Source organism: Tachypleus tridentatus, chromosome 9 (genome assembly GCF_004210375.1).
Source record: "Tachypleus tridentatus isolate NWPU-2018 chromosome 9, ASM421037v1, whole genome shotgun sequence".
NCBI classification, from domain to species: domain Eukaryota; kingdom Metazoa; phylum Arthropoda; class Merostomata; order Xiphosura; family Limulidae; genus Tachypleus; species Tachypleus tridentatus.
Genome location: NC_134833.1, coordinates 101,082,937 through 101,104,189, shown reverse-complemented (window position 1 = coordinate 101,104,189; position 21,253 = coordinate 101,082,937). Strand labels below are relative to the sequence as shown.

The 21,253-nt window shown below is 34.4% G+C and overlaps 1 protein-coding gene across 4 annotated transcripts in view; it reads left to right on the top strand.

The window, feature by feature from the left end:
* Window positions 1-21,253, top strand: part of LOC143225891 (suppressor of cytokine signaling 2-like) — a 73,279-nt gene that overhangs the window by 21,247 nt on the left and 30,779 nt on the right. Inside the window, exon 3 of one of the 4 annotated variants that reach the window (XM_076456058.1) lies at window positions 7,820-7,910. The exons of the other annotated variants lie outside the window; for them this stretch is intronic. The gene's annotated coding sequence lies outside the window, so the exon portion shown is untranslated. The remainder of the gene's footprint in view (window positions 1-7,819; window positions 7,911-21,253) is intronic. 4 annotated transcript variants of the gene reach the window in all.

Genomic DNA, 21,253 nt, shown 5'->3' with positions numbered 1-21,253 from the left:
GCGTAACAGTTATGAAACAAACAAAATATATTAAGCACAGAAAGAAGTTTAATACTCAAAACCATGAAATCACTATAGAAAATTCAACTAATGAGGTACAAGTATGATAATAAGTGACAGCCCTAAATTATACCATGTTCTCGGTAACACTTCGGGTTTATACTTTATATTGTTTATCCAATCAATATACTGTTATAAATACAGTTGAGCTGTTTGATAAAAGAGGGTGTTAGTAAAATGTTTATTAATCGACCAGTTTTGTTTGGTTGTTTATTTTAACAGAGTTACGTAATAGCTTTTCTACACTCTCTTCATATTTTATTAAATCATATATCTAATCACTTCTGTTTTAAATTTCCAGTAATTATGCGTCATTAAATTGAATTTTTTTTCCCATTAGAACTACGTTTAACTTTAGCTTTCCATGCATTATTATATTTAATACCACATGCTTTAATCATGCATGTTAAATTAAGTGGTAATATATAAATATTGAGTACAAAATAATTTATCGAAACTGTGCGTGTGTATTTTTCTTAAAGCAAAACCACTTCTGGTTGTCTGTTGTATCTACCAAGGGGATTCGAACCTCTGATTTTTAGCGTTGTAAAATTGCACACTTGACGCTGCCCCAGCAGGAGACGGTCGAAACTCCCTTCAATATTTTTTATTGGCTACCACAAGTTTTTACGACAGGTTGTTTTTTTCAATAAATATGGAATCTGAATTATATATATATATTACTATTTTTTACTGTTGTTGTTGTTTAGCATTAATCTACACAATAGGCTATCTATGTTCTCGTTACTGAGGAAAATCGAACCCCAGATTTGAACATTGTAAGTCCATAAAGTTAATGCTGATTTGCTGGGGAACATTATTATTTTGAAAAAGAACCGTACACTGGGATCAGGAGCAATTATTATATAACTGAAGCGCATTTAATAGTTCTAAAATCACTATCTCTACTACTAACCTCTTATCTTTTTAGTTTTACTATAGCATTATTTTTCTCTTTATTTATCATTACGTTATCGGGATTTCCAAGTATTGTTGTTAATTCGCATCAAAGAGATTACCCAACAAACGTGCTAAGTAAATCAGGACAAAACAAAGTAAATGTATCTGCTTGCATTTTAAACATTAAGCATTAAATGATCATGGACTTTATCTAAGATGCTTTACATTTACTGAGATTTAATGGTACTTTTGTTATTTTACAAAGAACCCTGTGTCTGGTCCCTTGCTGCTATCAAACCATATTCTTGGTTCCTTGCTGCTATCAAACCATATTCTTGGTTCCTTGCTGCTATCGAACCATTGCCTTGTCCCTTGCTGTTGTCGAACCATGTGTCCGGTCCCTTACTACTATCGAACCATGTATTTATCCCTTGCTACTGTCGAATTATTTCTTCCAGTGTCCTCATTTTGATGCTTGTAATTACGCATTTTTGTTCGACATACCAATTTCCATTGTAAGAAGCTGTTACAAAGGACGACGAGATCAATCTTAGGCCACACAAGTTGACAAACTTTCCTGAATAAACCTTACACACATATGCATAAACTTTGTTTTCCAAGACCACTTCGAAGCAGACCAAAGGCTAAAAAGTTCAAAAGGTTCTCATAAGATTACTGTAATTTTAGTTTCTTTGGTCACCTTTCATGTAAAGACAATTGTTCATTTCCGTGTGGAGTGAGAGCCGTATGAAAATTTCGCTTTAGAACCTTGGTAAACGTCAAATTTTTGTTTATCTTGTTAATGGCACAAATGGGTTTTCCCAATTTCATTGCAATAACCTTTTATATTGATAGGTCCTTCTACATTTTTCACTTTGTGGACAATGCCGTTACTCCTGGTTGGCTTGAAGTGTTGTCTCGAAACCATTGCTAACTTATAAAGGCGGCTGGTATGTGTATTAAAACTTTAATTAAAATAAAATACAGAACAACGTGTCGACCTTCTTAGGTCATCTTCCTGTATCTCTGCATAGTTTAACAATCTGTCTGTATGAATATTCTTCCCAGGGAAATAATTGTCATTAGTGAAACAACAAACAAAGAAATGGAACAAACTGCTGCACACAAATAAACGCGACACATGTGATCTTTCATAAGCCTCTCTGTGGCAGAAGAGCAAGTGGAATGGTCGAAGGTTCTCTATGAACTTAAGTATCCAGAAACGGTTCACATATGGGTTGAAACATGTAGATCATCTTTATAACGTGTGATTAATTTTAATCACAATAGTTTAATGACCCCAAACTCCTTCATACTTTAGGTAGTATTATAGTTAGTAAACTTTCGAAAACGTTCAGATGTGCTTAGTTTATTTGGTCTTATGCATAACTGCAAGTTTTAAAAATCGACAGTCACCTGTTATACAATACAATACAGACGTTTTACGTCATTTGAAAAAATAATAATTGCAAAACTAATTATATAATTTTTAGCAAAATCTTTTATGTGTTTTTCGTTTTGGTAAGAGCTGAATGCTAAACAAATAAAGTAAAAATAATGTTAAGTGAGGAAAACTGTTGGTTTGAGAGAATGTTACATTTTGACATCCTGGTAGAATTTGTTTTTTAAAGGTGTTTACTTCAGTTCCGTTGAATATTTCGTTACCAAGAAAGTAAGGAAATGTATATGTCAGTTGTTAATACTCTTATTTGAGTAACAGGGCATATGTAAAGAATTATTTTGCAAGTTCTTAGAGATAACCAGGTGAAATATTTATGTTAGTTTCTGATGCACAATTTACATTTTATATCAACTTTTGTGATTACTACGATTTTGGAGATCTGCTTACGTAGGCTTTTTAAATTATGACTATTAGTAATACCTCGAAGTTTTACAGCATTGCTACTGACACACCAAACAGCAAATATTTAACTGAAAAACACCACAAGTTTCACCGTAATTAACACTTACAAGGTGAGTACTTTAAAAATTCCTTGAACGGAATCAGGGGTGGAAATAGTGGGAGATGTTTGTGAAGCTATCCCAACATGTTCCTTATATTTCCCACCTAACATAAATGTTTACTCTTAAAGTTGGTTCATTTCTTAAATATGACAGTATGTGTGCTATCAAGATTTATAATTACAGCCCCCTTAATTTCTTGTTGAGCGTGTCTCATCCCCCTCACCGGGAAGAGGCTGACGAAGCCCTTGACCTGAATCATTGGCTCAAAATAATTAACTAAAAAACGGAATAACAACTTGAAATATTGTTCGACATTATTAATAAAAAGTCTACTGTTATACTATGCTTAACCACTCATCGTTAGTGGAAAGTTAGTAACTTTATATGTTGCTCGTGTCTCCTCCCTGGGACAGTGGAAAGTCTTCGGATTTACAAGGCTAAAATCAGGGGTTCGATTTCCCTCGATGGACACAGCAAATAGCTCCATATGGCTTTGCTATGAGGAAAAACGCAGATATATTTCTCCTATGATGAATTATCCAACATAACAAAATAAAAACAAAACAAAATGTTTGACATTTCTAGTGGCTGTAACCTAAGTATTATCACGTAAAGTCTCTTTTCTGTGAGGTTTGAATGTACAAATCGAAGTTTATGCATATCACATAAATCTATTGAAGGAGGTGTTTAGTTTCGACATGATCAAAGCCCTTACGTGGTAGTTAATTGATGCATTAAAATTATTTTTGTGTTTCAACATTAAAATACATATGGTAAGTACATTATATCAAGACGATTTTGGAGTCTCACCATGTTCGGACTTGCTTTACATACGGGACGTAAATCTTACCAATAACCGTACATCATAATTTTTATTGCAACAGACTCTGTCGTAAGGCCGTCTTGTCAAAATTTCATCACTACTCCCTGAGTGGTTTCTATAATGTGCCAAGTATATGAGGACATCGGTTTTCCAGAGTCCTTTTCAATAGTCCTATTGTACAGAAATCCATACATACTGAACTGCATCTAGCGACTTGACCGACGTGTCTTTGTATGCAATAGTGTGAATAATCTTTTCATTCTCAACCAACCTAATGACTTGTTTGGTTTGGTTTGTTTTGCATTTGGCGCAAAGCTATTCGAAGGCTATCTGAGCTAGCCGTCTCTAATTTAGCAGTGTAAGACTAGAGAGAAGGCAACTAGTCATTACCACCCACCATCAACTCTTGGACTACTCTTTTATAACGAATAGTAGGACTGACCGTCACATTATAACGCCCACAGGGCTAAAAAGGTGAGCATGTTTGGTGTGACGGAGATTCGAACCTGCGACCTTCAGATTACGAGTCGAGTGCCTTAATCACCTGGCCATGCCGAGCCCCTACCTAATGAAAACGATTAATTTTCAGTGGTGTCACAGTACCTATAAGACGCCATATGACGTCAAAATGTAGTTCTTGTACATACCTCTCCACTGCGACTTCAATATCATCCTTGGTCTTCGTGTGATTTGTATATTTCAATCCTTTTATTATAACATTTTCAAATATGTGAACATACAATTCATTTAAAGATTGAAATTATGGTTGTATTTATACCAGCACAGTAAATAAGAATCTTATTGATAAATAAAGTGTTTTGTTCAGTTATTTCCACGTGTATGAGACTCAGCCTGTTTTACAATTTTTTTTTTTCCAGTCTGAAGCCTTTGTTCAAAGATTAAACAAATAAGGCAATCATAATTAAAGTGACAGAGAAAGGAAAGATGTATTAAGATCATCCAAATGTACTTTGGTGAAATATATTAAAAATATTTCATTTTTTAAACTTTTTTGCCTTTTTCTTACTGTCAGAAAAAACTCAACTTACAATATATTTGTTCCTAGGATAAAACGTTATTGAAACAGTCTTGTTTTTTAAAATCAATGTATTTACCTTATATTTCACTTTTTTGTTCAGTGAAGTTACTGAGACTCGGCTTCAAGGTTACTTACAATCAGAAATAAATTTGTTTCAACAAACAGTTCCTGAAAGCTAGAGCGGGTAAGAAAGTATTAGATGCTTCATTATGTACATATTCCTATTCAACATTATCTTTGAGAAAGATAATGACATTTGTTATCTCATTTTGATAATGACATTTGATACCTCATTTTACGCAAAAGCGCACAGAATCATAAAGCTTTAATAACGACACTATTTTTGTACTTTCTGTGAATGAAGTTACCTGGTGGCAAGTTAATAAAATCAATGCAAACACAGTACTACCTATACACGGTCAGCCTTCGTGAAAATATTTGGAAGAGTCTCTACTTTTGGAGCATAGAAGTTCAACGGTCTTCTAATTTGTAATTTTATTTTTCAGTGATCTGTAAATACGATGATCCTTTGTGTTGACAAAGTTATTAATACTCTTTGTTGGAAGTTTAATGCCCATGAGATGACCAAGCTATAATTAGGTTGATTAAATTCCCCTGATTTTTGATAATTTCTGGCGTCAATGTATCTATTAGATTTGGTTTTAACAAATATTTATTTCACCCCTGAACATTATTTCTAGATACAATATCTTCATTCTAAAGTTACTCCAACAAACTGTTTTATGTCGGTCAGTCTATTGTCAGTATCTCAGTCTTGAAGCATAACAATGTAAACGGATTCGGTCCTGTAATTCTTAGGTTATTACTGATACAAACAGTTAAATTGAGCTTATAGCGTAACAAAAGTTTAACTTCTATAATTTTATTACTTTAAATACATATTATTTAATAATTCTGAGATGCACAAACCGAAAATACCAATACCTGCTTACTTGAGAATATAAATATATTTGTGTGTGTGTGTGTGTTTGTGTGTGAATTTACCTCTTAATTAGATATTTTGTTTCTCCTTATCTTGTCTCTTTTCTAGGCATTCTAGTTTAGTATTACTGACAAGTTTTTATATCTTTATTATACCTTTACCATTCGTAGGATATTTTCATTGTAAGTCAACCCACAAAATTATGTACATTTTATATCGTAGTGCCATCTATTAAAAATAAATTATACTTGAGCAGTGTTCTCATGCGTTAAGCGAAAGGAATTTTGCTACTTCGATACCTCAATAAGAGTTATATAAATGAAGAAAAAATCATAGAATAAGCGAAAGAATGTCAAGAATACTGTAGTAGTATTTAATGTAAAACAATGGAGTTTTGTTCAACAAATGAAACCGATTTGAAACGCATTAGGCACGAATATGCGAGTAGGTTTCAATCCTCGTACTGCCATTTTCTGCTTCTAGACAATACCAAACACACCATAACTACACAAAAGATCATTATTAACTTCATTTCCAGGCTTTTATTTATGAAGTACTCGTTTACTACTAGTACGATATACTCTTCTCTAGCGTTTTTAAAGCAATTGAGATGAATATTTAGGTATCAGGAATTTGTATCCCATGAACATATATACATGGTATTATAAGTTATTATTATAATTTATTCTAGTAAAATTCTTAAGGTCACTCACTCTTAAAACATTTTATTACAGTATAAAGCTGTCACACTTTTAAAAGAATTTACGGTCGATCTTATTCAATCATTAATTTTTACAAATATATATATGTTTGCTTGAAATACAAGCACAAAGCAACACAATAGGTTATCTGTTATCTGCCTGCCACGAGTATCGAAATCCGATATGTACCGCTGCGCTACTGAAGTGCAGTATATGTGTGTGATAAGAGAAACTTCGTTCAACTATTTTCAATGTCTTACTTTTCTCTTAATAAGAGAACTCCATAAAATAAAACTCTAATGAGTGCACCAATATAAATGTAACGCCATCTGTACATTGAAAAAATATACTTATGTTAAAGTTATTGGGCCGACCGTTGCCTGGTTATTAGCACGCTTGTACTGTGAATCCAAACTTCACAGCTAGTGAACTACTGCTGCAAAATTACGGGCCGCATTTTGAGGCTGTGTGTGTATTATAAAAGTGACGGTCAAATCCCACTATCTGATTAGAGTAGTCCAAGAGTTGGCAGTGGACGACGTTGACTAGCTACCTTCCTTAAGTCTATCGGTTCTTAATTAGAGACAGCTAGCGCAGATAGTCCTTGTGTAGCAATTTAATACTCTCCGAGACAAACAGCCAAATATAACGTAACTATTTCATCGCTTTAGTTTAGTTTAAATTTCGCGCAAAGCATCACGAAGGTTATCCCTAATTTAGCAGTGTAAGAGGAGAGGAAAGGCAGCTAGTCATCACCACCTACCGCCACCTCTTGGGGTACCGTTTTACTAACGAATAGTGAGATTGACCGCACGGCTGAAAGGGCGAATATGTTTGTTGTGACGGGAATTCGAACTTGCGACTCTCAGATTATGAGTCGAGTGCCTTAACCACATGGCCATGCCAGTGCCATTATTCACTCCACAAGGAAGTGAAAAATATCGTATACCTAACGTATCTCAGTAGTTTCTCGTTGTACTTTTGATGCAAACATTTTTAAACATATACAGTGCTGAAGGATGAACAAATACAAGTATATTTTACATCTTGTCTTGGTAAAAATTCACTCAATTTGTTGTACATAATAACTGAGTCACAGATCGGTTTTTATTTCATCACATCCGGTGGGTACAGGATTATATTGAAAAGCGAAAAGGTTGCATTTCTTAAGCTTTTTTGCAAGAAAATTTAACACACGCATTGATATATTAGCAGAAAACAATCAAGAACAATATTACCATAGATGATGACCTAGACAAATGGTAGATTCTGTTTGATCAAGTACAATAATTTCCAATTTTGTCTATCTTAACCACCTGGCCATGCTGGACCTATTTGTCTAGGAACTTTACCATCTGTTTTTTTTTTGTTTTTTTCTGTTTTATTAGGCCGGAAAAATTGAAGACTAGAAATAGTGTGACGGCATTGGTCACAAACCAGCCTGTAATTATATCTTTCAGCAGAAGGCTGTTCTATACAGTAAGTGGTCGTGTTAGGTTACTTATTTCTTTGTAAGTATTCTTAACATACTGTTATAAAGTTCGATCAGCATCAGCAAGTTCTCTCGAGCTGTGTCTACAGCGAGTTGGAAGTCGATCTGTATTAAACAACTGTGCACTAGAAATAAATATAAGTATTCAACCGACTGCGTAAGAAATACAACAAAAGACACATCAACCATCGTGATTACTCGAAGTTAAAGATTTGACTTATTTTTTTAACGAAAAAATACAATTACGAATAAATTATCCTGTTTGCTGTCACGAAGACTGTTATCAAGTCAAACAAAATAAGTTTAAATAGTAATTCAATCACTTCAAACAGGTTTACATAAAATGTTTGTAGCGTTGGCGACCAGAGAAACGTTTGGATATTATTTTATTTAATAATTTCGTATTATTATACACAGAAATATATCTGGTAGGTACTCAGTATTCAACTATAAATCGTCTTAATTTTACGAATAGGATCATTTCAAGTGAATTGAAAATACTCTACGCTTAAACTTTCGCGGAATTTACCAGCCCCGTGACATTTAATAAAATAAACATTCACGAAGGACGAAGAAAGAGTTGATAAATTAAAGGACTACAAGTTGTTTGTTTAACTATTATGAAAAACATTGAAATAAAAAGTCCGAACGTTTTGTGATAAGATAAAACATCACAAATGTTTAGCAGTAACGTATATTGTATACATTTATGTATGTCGGAGTACACATATCTTTCATTCAAATGTTTATGTTGTGTATAAATTTAGTTTTAAGCATTGTTACCTACCATGCCTGATTTCTTTTTAACTGCAAGACTTGATAACAGTAATGCTAATAATCAAAGATTACACCTAAGGTCGAATTACTCGTAAACGGTAATACTTATTCGAACAGCTCAATGCACACACTTCGTATGAATCTGGTTTGTTAGTTCTCCAGAAAAATCATCCAGTTCTCAGAATTGTTGCTAAGCGTATATACGGTATATCAGTTTTGAACAGTTCATGCATTTGTGCCAACTACTTAGGCGTGTATTTTACAAGCTATAGATTAGCAAATTCTGCAAGAGTGTGTGACACACTTGGAAATACAAGTGTTGTTTGTTTTTAGTTACGGTTTTAATTATTTTTAGATTAGGACTTTGATCTTAAAACTTGTATTTTCCACTTTCCAACTTCTCTACAATAGTTCTCCACCCACTAAAACAGGTTTCAACTTTTTTTAAAAAAAACGACAGAAAATTCTCAATAGAAACCACATCATACTCCTAACATTCAAGAATTGTGTGATTTCCTGACCTAGCGAAAAAGTGGGCGAGTACTGTTAAATATATGATTAAAAAGTTCTTATCACGTTAAAATGAAATATATGTTGTATAGGTATAAAAATTTAACATCTGCTTGCGAACTTGCTAGATATAGGATACATTATTTGTAAGTAAATATTAGATACTATTTGCAGCCTAATGTTTAGTGATCCCAACTGCGGATCGTTAGGTTCAAGGCTCGAACCGCGATATGACACTTCACATACTCAACACTTTAAGCTAAAAAAGCGTTACAACTGTATGGTTCAGAGTTGCTGCGTAGGTAGCAACTGCTGTTGATTGTTCCTCCTTTGTTTTCTAGTTCTAAATTAGGGAAGGTTATACCTAAACCTTATATGCTCGTTCACCTGGCATTTTAGCTCATTTTGCCTATAAGTTCCCATTCAGATTACAAAAGTACCAAATATTAAACAACTGCAGTGTAACTACGAAGAATTTAGTAACAAACTACTAGAGCAGACATATTTGAATTGTTAAATCGATATACATTCAAGTCGAAATATATTATGTGCTCTTACCATTTATATCCTCATATAACGACCAAAATGATGTCTTATAGTGTGAAATACCATAGTGTAGGCGATAGTGTCCTATAATTTAGATTGTCTTATGTTTTGCATGGAGTAGGCATATAAGCTACACCTTCAAAGTACTACAGTAAATGGAACACTCGACAGTACACATCATATATCTGTCTTTTTAGTTTCTCAGTTTCACGTACATTTTATAACTGTATACAACATTTTGTTTTTTTTTGTAAACGGTAAAGAACACTTGATATACCTCTCAAACCTCTATAAACACATAACATGGGCTGGGAACTATTAGATTGACTAATAAATAATACAGGAAGTTGTCAGGGCAAATCCCAAATGGGCTGATTTTATACATTTTAATTTTCAAAGAAAAAACAACTCATACCAGACCTTTAATATCAAATACCTCCCTCACCATCGCGCCTGTCCCCTGCTGGTACAGTGGTAAGTCTACAGATCTACAACGCTAAAATCAGGGGTTTGATTCCCCTTGGTGGACTCAGCAGATAGCCCGATGTGGCTTTGCTATTAGGAAAAACACACACACACGAATCGAATCCTCCATCCGTGGTTCAGCGACAAGTCAATTGGCGTAAAACGCTAAAAATCGAGCTTCGACACTTGCGTGGGTAAAACACATATATATTCCGCTGTGTAGCCTCGTGCTTTAAGATATATGAACTCACAGCTGAAATCTGAAATAACGTTCCTGAACATGGGATGGATGGAAATGAGTAAAAGGGCGACTGTGAGAGAAGTTGAAGGGGGGGGGTTAGGTGTTTTCTCCTAGGAAAGCCACATTAAGCTATCTGTTGTGTCCAACGAGGGGAATTGAATCCCAGCGGGGGAGAAATTGGAGGGTAATTTCAAACGAACATAGGTAGACAAAATACAGAAAACTCGAGATATAAATATAATAGTTTCTTATTCACTTTTATATTATATCAAAGCTAGCATGGTTAACCAATGAAGAACTCAATAAATGACATTTAATTCTAACGATTTATTAATAACTCATTCTTTATCTAATCTATATTACATCAAAGCCAGCATGGTTAACCCATGAAGAACTCAATAAATGACATTTAATTCTAACGATTTATTAATAATTCATTCTTTATCAAATCTATATTACATCAAAGCCAGCATGGTTAAACCATGAAGAACTCAATGTATGACATTTAATTTTAACGATTTATTAATAACATATTCTTTATCTAATCTTATGATTTCACCTGCTTGTGTCACTTGTGACCATAACTTATTTCATATCTTATAAGAACTGTGTAAGTTTGCACTTATTTGTTGAAAACTAAATAAAGTATCCTTCGACTGTTAAAAACACTGTAAATTGTGCGCCGAGAAAATTTTATATGGCAACCTTTAAGTGGCAATTATAAAACAAATCTTTTATCAATAATAATAAAAAGAAAAATAATAGTAACGTAAAAGTTGTTATATTGATTACTATTATGAAAAAAACATAAAAATGCCAACAAAAACAAGCCTCATCAAAACCAACATTTATAACCTCATTTTAATATTAGTTAATGATGTAAACAATGCAGATAAACTTGAGTTGAAAAGTGCCACCTGGTAAAGTTTATTGGCATAACGTATGGTTGTCACTGTTTGTTTTCAGCGTAAAGAAGCTCAAAGATCTATGTTTTCTGTCCATTAAATTTAGCAAAGTAAGTTTGTAAATTTACCGCTGATCCACCTGGGGACAATGTGTTCAATACATTGCTAACATAAAGAGTCGTTTCTGTAAAAGTTATAGGACAAGAAGTTTTAAATCCAGTTGTCTCCTGACATGTAAGTATACGTTAAATTTTAAAACAATCTTACAATCAACTCTCATATGTTATTATAGAGAGCATTCGCTATTTAAATACAATAGGATGTTACAGTGTTTACTAAATACATCATTTGTTCCAGTAATAAAACACAATTAGGTCTTCGCAACGGCCAGAAGGTTAGGGCGCTTGTCTCGTAATATGAGAGTAGCGAATTCGAATCCCTGTCACAACAAACAGAGTTGGTGGTGGATAGTGATGAGTAGTCTTACAATGCTAAATTAAGGACGGTTAGTGCAGATAGCTCTCGTATAGCGTTGCGAGAAATTAAAAACAAACAAACAGGTCCCCTTCAATGGCATAACAGAAAGCCGGAAAACTTATAATGCTAAAAACCGAGTTTCGATACCTGTGGTAGGCACAACACAGATAGCCCCTTGCGCAGTTTCGTGTTTAACTATAAACAAATAAAATACAATTTAAAAGGACTACCACTAGAAACAATTATTGCATTACATTACAGCAACTAAAAATATATCAATATAACTCTATTAAATGGTGCTTATTCTAAAACTAAAAGGATAAACGAGTTAACCAAACCACTTTTCATGTACTTAGTATTGTAAAAAAAAAAAAAAATCACATATTCTTTAGCATTTTCAATTTTATCTCACCTACTTGTATCAAATCCACAATATCCCAGATTAAATCGTCAAAATAGTATGGTACACTTTTATCCTTAGATATCGTACTGTTACAACGGGCCCGACATAAACAAGTGGGTTAAGGCGCTCGACTCCTAATCCGAGGGTCACAGGTTCGAATCCCCGTCGCTGTGGGGACGTTATAATGTGACAGTCAATCCTACTATTCGTTGGTAAAAGAGTAGCCCAAGAGTTGGCGGTGGGTAGTGATGACTAGCTGCCTTCCCTCTAGTCTTACAACCCTAAATTAGAAACGGGTAGCGCAGATAGTCTTTGAGTAGCTTTGCGCGAAATTGAAAACAAACAAACAACTATAACAGAATTTAAAGGAAAATAACAAAGGTACAAGAAAAAGCCTGTGGATTTACAATACTAAAACAGGCGTTTGATTCCCATCGGTTGACTCAGCAGATAGCCCGATGTGGCTTTGCTATAAGAAAACAAACACACAAGAAAAAGTAAAAAATAAAATGATATAAATTTGTAACATTTTGGATATCTGTTTGTACTAAGTTCAGTGTCCGTAAATCTACCTGTACACATTTATATTGATTGAAGTTACCAAAATTACGATCTTTAACTTTCATACATTTTCTTTTCAAAATAAACGTGCTTAACATTTGAGAGTTTAAGTTGTTAAACTTAAGATATTTATATTGAAACTCAAAACCATAATTTTCAACAATATTATTTACTAATTTTTATTCATAGTAGTTAACGTTTTAAAAAAAAGTCTCCACCTCAAAAAATAATAGCATTGAAGAAGCTTTATATAAAATTGTAAGATATTTTTTATGTTTGCTGATATAATAACCTCATTCCTGTTTTGGAAGATTGCCAATCTTCTTGATGACGAAAAACCAACTTAAAATAAAAATGTATCTCAGAACATCTGGTAAAGGTATTAATATTTATTGATAAGGAGAGAACGATGTTTCGACCTTCCTAGGTCATCTTCAGGTTATTATTTATAAATGTTAAATGCGTGTTGTCTAAATTACGAGAGTATTTAAGTTTATCCATTCAAATGAGTGCACAGTTTGACCGTATGATAATGAAGCTGAATAGTTGGGCGAGTGTTGTTGATACTTGTTGGAATTAAGAGTGAAAACCGTTCATTTTATAATAGTAATTTTGTTTCTACAGTCCATATAGGTGCAGTCATGTGAAAAAAGTTAGGACACCCTATGAAAGCCTGTGTATGTTTGTAACAATTTTGGATAAATGGATATTTAATCTCAATTGTAACAATACTGAGAAAATAAAGTAATATAACTAAACAATTAAAACTGAAGAAAAACCTTTTAAGATCTTCTTTAAATGTCATTCTACAAAAATGCATATTCTAACTGAGGAAAAAGTTAGGACACCCTAACCTCTAATAGCTAGTGTTACCCCCTTTGGCTGAAATAATTGCAGTGAGACGCTTCTTGTAGCCATCTACCTATCTCTGACATCGGTCTGAAGAAAGTTTGCCCCACTCCTCAATGCAGAATTCTTTCAGTTGTGAGATGTTTGAGGAGTTTCTTGCATGTACAGCCCGTTTCAAGTCACCCCACAGCATTTCAATGGGATTAAGATCTGGGCTTTGACGTGGCCATTCCAGGACTCTCCATTTCTTAGTTTTCAGCCAGTCCTTGGTGGACTTACTGGTATGTTTTGGGTCATTGTCGTGTTGCAGGGTCCACTTCCGCTTCAGCTTTAATTTTCGTACAGATGGTCTCGCATGATCCTCAAGCATTCTCTGATACACAGTATAATTCATGGTGGATTTTATGAATGTGAGCTGTTCAGGTCCTGCTGCAGCAAAGCAGCCCCAAATCATGACACTTCCACCTCTATGCTTCACAGTTGGTATGAGATTCTCTTCCTAGAATGCTGTATTTGGTTTACGCCAAACATGTCCTCTGTTCTGGTGTCCAAATAATTCAATTTTGGACTCATCTGTCCAAAGAACATTTTTCCAGATGTCCTGGTCTTTGTCTACATTCTCTCTGGCAAACTTCAGTCTGGCCTTGATGTTTTTCTTAGAGAGCAAAGGTTTCCACCTTGCACATCTACCATGCAAGTTAAACTTGTGCAGTCTCTTTCTGATTGTAGAGGCATGCACTTTCACATCAACAGTAGCCAGAGCCTGCTGTAGGTCCTGTGATGAGATGTTAGGGTGTTTGGAGACCTCTTTTAGCATCTTGCGGTCTGCTCTCGGGGTGAACTTGCTTGGACGACTAGACCTGGGCTTGTTGGCAGTTGTTTTGAAAGCCCTCCACTTGTTGACTATTTTCCGGACAGTGGAATGGCTGATTTTAAAATCTTTTGGGATCTTTTTAAATCCCTTGCCAGACTTATAAGCTGCTACAATTTTCTTTCTGAAGGCCTCAGACAGCTCTTTTGCTCTCACCATGGTGCTCACTCTCACTTCAACAGTAAGGAGCACACCAAACTAAATGTCTGAAATTTAAATAGGGCAAGCCTCATTCAAAATGCTGAGTAACGATCTTCTAAATCATGTGCACCTGGTGTGATACACCTGTGTGTGAGTTGAGCCATTTTAAGTGGGAATAAATGTGGGGGTGTCCAAACTTTTTCCTCAGTTACAATATGCATTTTTGTAGAATTGCATTTACAGAAGATCTTGAAAAGACTTTTCTTCAGTTTCAAATGTTTAGTTATATTCCTATAATCTCTCAGTATTGTTAAAATTGAGATTAAATATCTATATATCCAAAAATGTTACAAAAATACACAGGCTTTCATAGGGTGTCCTAACTTTTTCACATGACTGTAGGTACGTGGTCTTAATAAGAGATAGCATGCCACTTATGGAACAAACCACCAGCATTAGAGCGATGTGTTCATAGTAGAATGTTTCAATATATAATTAACGTAATAAAAAGTATTACATCGATAGTAAAATAAATACACAAAAAATATACGTAAATATAAAACCAGTAAAATAGACGAAATCATAATAAAAACACCAAGCAATAATTTCTAAGTTCTGTAAGGGGAAATTATTGGAATTACTTATTAGAACTGCATCTTGAATAGGTGTATTGATGTAAATGTGTCACTTTCTCTACATAAGACCTGTTACTATGTAATTCTTGTAAAACCTTAAGATATTGACAGTAGTATGGATGAGAGCTAAACTAACAATATAGATTGGGCTTGTATAGTCATACCTTAACACAGCGTTATTCATGTTCAAACATCATCATGAGGGTGGGGCGACAACTTTAGGGACTGTTTTACTATCTCCACATTGACGTATGTATTCCAATTATTTGTTCTTAAAACTTATTTATTTTATTTTTGAGAAGCCACCGTAGACAACGAAAGGTGGTAAAAATATGGGTTAGAGCAACCACATCTGCTCTTTTCTTTCTCTCTTTTTATTTAGCGAGGCCTGCGAAACTGAGGTTTAACTGGATAAACAGAGTGCCCCCAACGCAATTTGAGTCTTATTGCTACCAGCACTTTAAAAACCAGGACAGATTACTTAACTATCTACCTTACGGTGTGTGACAAGGAGATATATTTTTGTAGCTGCGATGTTTCTTTTTTCCGTGTTCTAAGTAAAATTACAATTAGCTACACACATATATATAAATATATATGATATGAAACGCATTTTTTGATGTTTTGTCGATTAAAAGTTATTTGCAAACATCAAAAATCAGGCAATGTTGTTTTTTTATTGATCTTTCCGTCAGATGTTAGTCAAAATTAATGTACTGTGTAATGTTTATGATCATGTATGTATAATATTAAAAAATAAAGTTTCGAAATGAGAACATTTCTATTTTTTAAAACATTAATTTAACTAAACTAAGACTTGGTTTAGTTTAAGAAACTTAATGAATGTCTCGAGTGGAAAATATGCTCTGTCATACTACACACACGGCGTTAAACATAACGCGGGCACTTGTAAAGTCTGTAGGTTTTTGTTGTACGATAGAACTAGGTAATTTGTTTACTCACTTCAACTGCCGGATTTCGAAGAAATGTTGCGTAATGTACTAAAAGTGTAAAATCCAAGAGTGTTTTCATTTGTGTCAATGACGGACAACTGTATATGGACATAATCTCTTATAAGAGAGAGTTAAGTTTGTAAACAAACATGTGTCAGTGTGTGTGTGAGTAAAAGGGCCATTGACAGGAAGGTTCGAACGTATTTCACTCCAAGAATAACAAATGGTTATTCACAAATTTCTAAAAATGTTTATTGTTAAGTACAAAACTACACAACGGGCTGTCTGTGCTCTGCCCACTGGAGGATTTAGAGAGTTATAGCTTTATAATCGATTTTGCCAAAATACAGATTTCAACCGTAATATAAAGCGCTATCTTCGAGCTCATTTTGAAACTAATAAATGACTCTCTTTTTTAATGCTTTGACACACATGCTTACAAGTTCTACACAAAACTAGATACGATTGTTTTACGATAGCAGGTATACGTTATTCAAATATGAAATTAATATGCCAATCAACAAGTTCGTATTATGTGCTATGAGGGTTTGTTTTTAATGTGAAAAAGTGATCCAAAAAGTTGAAGAATTGAAAGAAAATGTGTGGATTTATTTCGAAAATAAAAGCTTTACTTACAAAACTTCAAACTTCAAATACTTTATTTACCATAACATTCTCCCACTCTTGTCTTCCTCTTCTAAGTCACTCCAATCATCTTCTGTTCCTACTTCTAATAGTCCTTCTACTCTTCCTTGTCTAAATGCTACATTTCTCCCTGTCTCAGAAGCTACCAATGTATCTCACAATGATACCTTTATCACTCAATCCACCGAAAAAAAAAAACTCATTCACTCTCTCACTGATTATTCAAGTTTTGCTTGAGGACTAAAACACAAATTACACTTCCCACAACATATCACATTCCAAAAACAGCAACATTCTGTCTTCTTATGCTTCTGTTGTTCATTCTTGTTTACCCCCAAACCCTTCCACTCTCTTATCTCCAAAACCTCCCCAATTCACTAACAGTGTAAACGCCATACGTTTCACATTACAATCTTCACCATTCGATCAGGTTTTTGTAGAATTACCTTCATTAGAACACAGTAGTCTTTCATCTGTTAACATAAACTCTCAAAACGACCATCAATGCACTCCACACTCTGAAAAACATAGTTACTTCTCTTAAATTGAACCATCCTCTATCTCACGGTTACAAGGACGTCCTCACACCAATATCTGTCAACATTCAACGTGAACCAAGGGGCAAATCACTCAGCCACAGCAAAAAACAACTATTTCAATAACTTAAGAAAATTCACTGAGAAACGCATTAAACATTATCAACATGCTAAATCACTAGTCATAACATAAAAATTGAAACATATCCCAATCACTCACATTAAAAGCACCAATAACAATAGAAGCACGTGATCAGAACTTCTGCAACAAATCCTTGAAAACGCCTCATTAGAACTCATGAATATCACTAGATTCTTCTGTCAAAATTCCGTCGATATTCTAGATAAAGAAATTTTCCACTGTTATCACCTGTACAACCCTTTGCTGAAAGAAAAAAAAAAACTATAAGTATTTATAAATAAAAGATTGATACATTCTTTCTCGAAAAGAATAACAAAAATCAGCTTTCTACCAAAAACACCAATTCAAAAAGCGCTTCTAATAGCACTCTTTTGAAACATTTTTTGTCATAAAGAAAGTTTTGTTTGTTTTTTTTAATTTCGCAGAAAGCTACTCGAGGGCTATCTGTGCTAGCCGTCCCTAATTTAGCAGTGTAAGACTAGGGGGAAGGCAGCTAGTCATCACCACCCACCGCCAACTCTTGGGCTACTCTTTTACCAACGAATAGTGGTATTGACCTCACATTATAACGCCCCCATGGCTGAAAGGGCGAGCATGTTTAGCGCGACGGGGATGCGAACCCGCGACCCTCAGATTACGAGTTGCACGCCTTAACACGCTTGGCCATGCATAAAGAAAGTACCACAGCATTACACAATCTACAAGAAATTATCCAAATCCCTTTATCTCACAATGAACACTTTAAACACCGTTTTAAAACAGTATATATTCTTATACACATAAACCTTCTCATACTAACAAATCTGTTGAAAATAACAATGACCTTATAAAACAAAGAAATAACGATAAATACTTCCAATATATCCAAATAACTATATTGATGAGACCAACCTTCTTTCTGACCTTCATGAATTATCCATAAAATTAAGAGTTCGCGAATTTTTTTCACAAATCCTACCCACCTGAAAACCAACATACACCGAAATTTAAAGAAAAGTCTCTATGTGCACCTCCACCAAACAGAGAACCACCTTTAGAGTGTTAAATTAAGACTGTAGAAAATGACATAATACAGACTTTAAAATATTCCAAGAAATATTTTAGTAATATTAACCACAGAGAAAGATGTTTATTTGTTTTTGAATTTCGTGCAAAGCTACACAAAAACTATCTGCGCTAGCCGTCCCTAATTTAGCAGTGCAAGACTAAAGGGAAGGCAGCTAGTCATCACCACCACCCACCGCCACCTCTTGGGCTACTCTTTTACCAACAAATAGTAAGATTGACCGTCACATTATAACGTCCTCACGGCTAAGAGGGCGAACATGTCTGGTGTGATAGGGATTCGAACCCGCGACCCTCAGATTACGAGTCGAGTGCTTTAACCATCTGGCCATACCGGACGAAAAATAAAACAGTGCTTTAAACAACCTTAAATCGAACAAAAATATTATAATAAAGCCAGCACACAAGAGTGGAGCTATTGTTATTCTTAACAAAGATGATTATATCACGGAAGGTAACAGATAAGTAGAGGACACTAATTTATATATAAAAATACTGTTTTGATCTTACAACTCAGTTTGTTAAGACCATAACTGAAAAACTTAAATAACTCCTCCAAAACAATTAAATTAACTAAGAAACCTTTCGGTATTTTACATCCAGATAAATTTTTCCTAGTAGATTTTATCGCTCACTCAAAATACACCATACTAAACAGTCCTAGCCAACCCATATTTTCTAACATAAGCATGGGTTATGAAAAACTGTTCATTTTTGTTGATTAACACAAAATGTATTTCATGAGCCTTCCCCTCCTACATAAATCATACTACCCACTTTCGTAACATCACAAAAGATATTAATACTGACAGACAGTTACCACCTAGTAGTATTCTTTGTACGATTGATGTCTCTTCCCCTTAAATTAATATTGCATATGATGAAGAACTTGAAACCCTAAAGTACATTTTAAGCCTTGCTAACCCATCAGAATCTCAAACAATAATCGATATTATCAGCCTGTTTTTAAACCTAAACACATTCTAATGTAATAATAAGTTTTACATTTAGATTAACGGCACCGCAATGGGTACCAAATGGTTCCCAGTTATGCCACCATTTTTATGGGTCATATTGAAAAACCAGTGTTTACAACTCAACCCTAAAAACTTCATGTATGGAAACGTCACATAAAGGATATATTTTTCATTTGAACAGCCGGTCTTAAATCACTTAAAAAATTATCACGCATGCAAACTCTTTTCACAAAACCATCAAATTTACCTTCACAAGTTTTTGAACACCGCATATCAAATAGACAAAATATAACCATAGAAAACACCAAGATACTAAGTAGGGAAAAAAATATAAACAAACGCAAAGTCAAAGAAGCCCTACTAATACAACTAAAACCAATATAAAGAAAAACCTTTATACCTAAACTAATTAATAGCCTAACATATACTGCAGCGTCCTCTACAATCCCGTACCCGTTTACGCTCTTGTACCTAAGACGTTCCCGGTAACGGTCAGTTGCAAACTCTCTTTGTTAACCTGCAGATGACCTAAGAAGGTCGAAACGTTGTTCTATACTTTATTTTAATAAAAATTTTAATGCCCATACTAGCCGTCTTCAGATACATTTATATTTATGACCATTCATGATGAATAAAACGTGTTAGAACATGTTTGTGGCTTGTCTGTATTGTTTCGAGTGTTACAGGGTATGTGCAGGGAGCGGACAAAAAGTGGCCCCGTGAAAATGTTTATTTTTTACATTTTTAATAACACAAAAATATATATGTAAAACTATATGTTTATAAAATACACTCGACGAAATTTGTTCACATATGATCTCAACTCCTAATTTTAACACTGACTTTGGTAAATAATACCTGAACTTTTCATAATTTTAGTTACATTTGTTCATAAAAAATGTTGTGCTTCTGCTGTAGTTTCTTAGATTTTCTTATTACAATTAGCCTAAAAAATTATCAGAGGCAGGTTATTTGAATTACAAAGTGAAGTGCTGTATTGCTAATCCTCTCAAATGTTTCCAATGCCAGAAGTTTGGATACTCTATGACATTTTGTCATGCTTCTTTGACGTGTGCTCGTTGTGATGGCAGAAGCCATGATAGTTGCAAATATCAACTGGATTCACATTGCGTGTTTTTCTTATAGCAAGGCCACATTAGGCTATCTGAGGAGTCCACTGAGGGGATCCACATTGCACTAATTGTAATGGTTCTCATCATTAACACTTTCTTCTTGTCCTAAATGTGTGGAAGCACTAGAAAAAAGTACAGTGCTTAAGAACATTTCTTATCTAGAAACAGAAGTTGTTGTCTCCTTTTTCCCACACGGAAATATGATGTTGTACTATGTTCCACTGCAACAGTAAAGGGGGTGGGATGGGGTGGTGAAAAAGAGATATTGCTGTTTTTTGCCACAGAGTCTTTCTCTTATCACATCAGGTGTCTTCTACCCTCTACAGATGCAACCAATGACAGTTTCACTTCTATTCTTGTTTCTGTCCTCAATATCGCCAGTAATACTCAGGCCCCTTTTTATTGTTTCTGAGGTGCAGGACCATAATTTGGTATGCATTCAAGCAATGGAATCTTCTTTATCTGACAGAGACCAACAGCAGAGCCCATGGAGGTTGA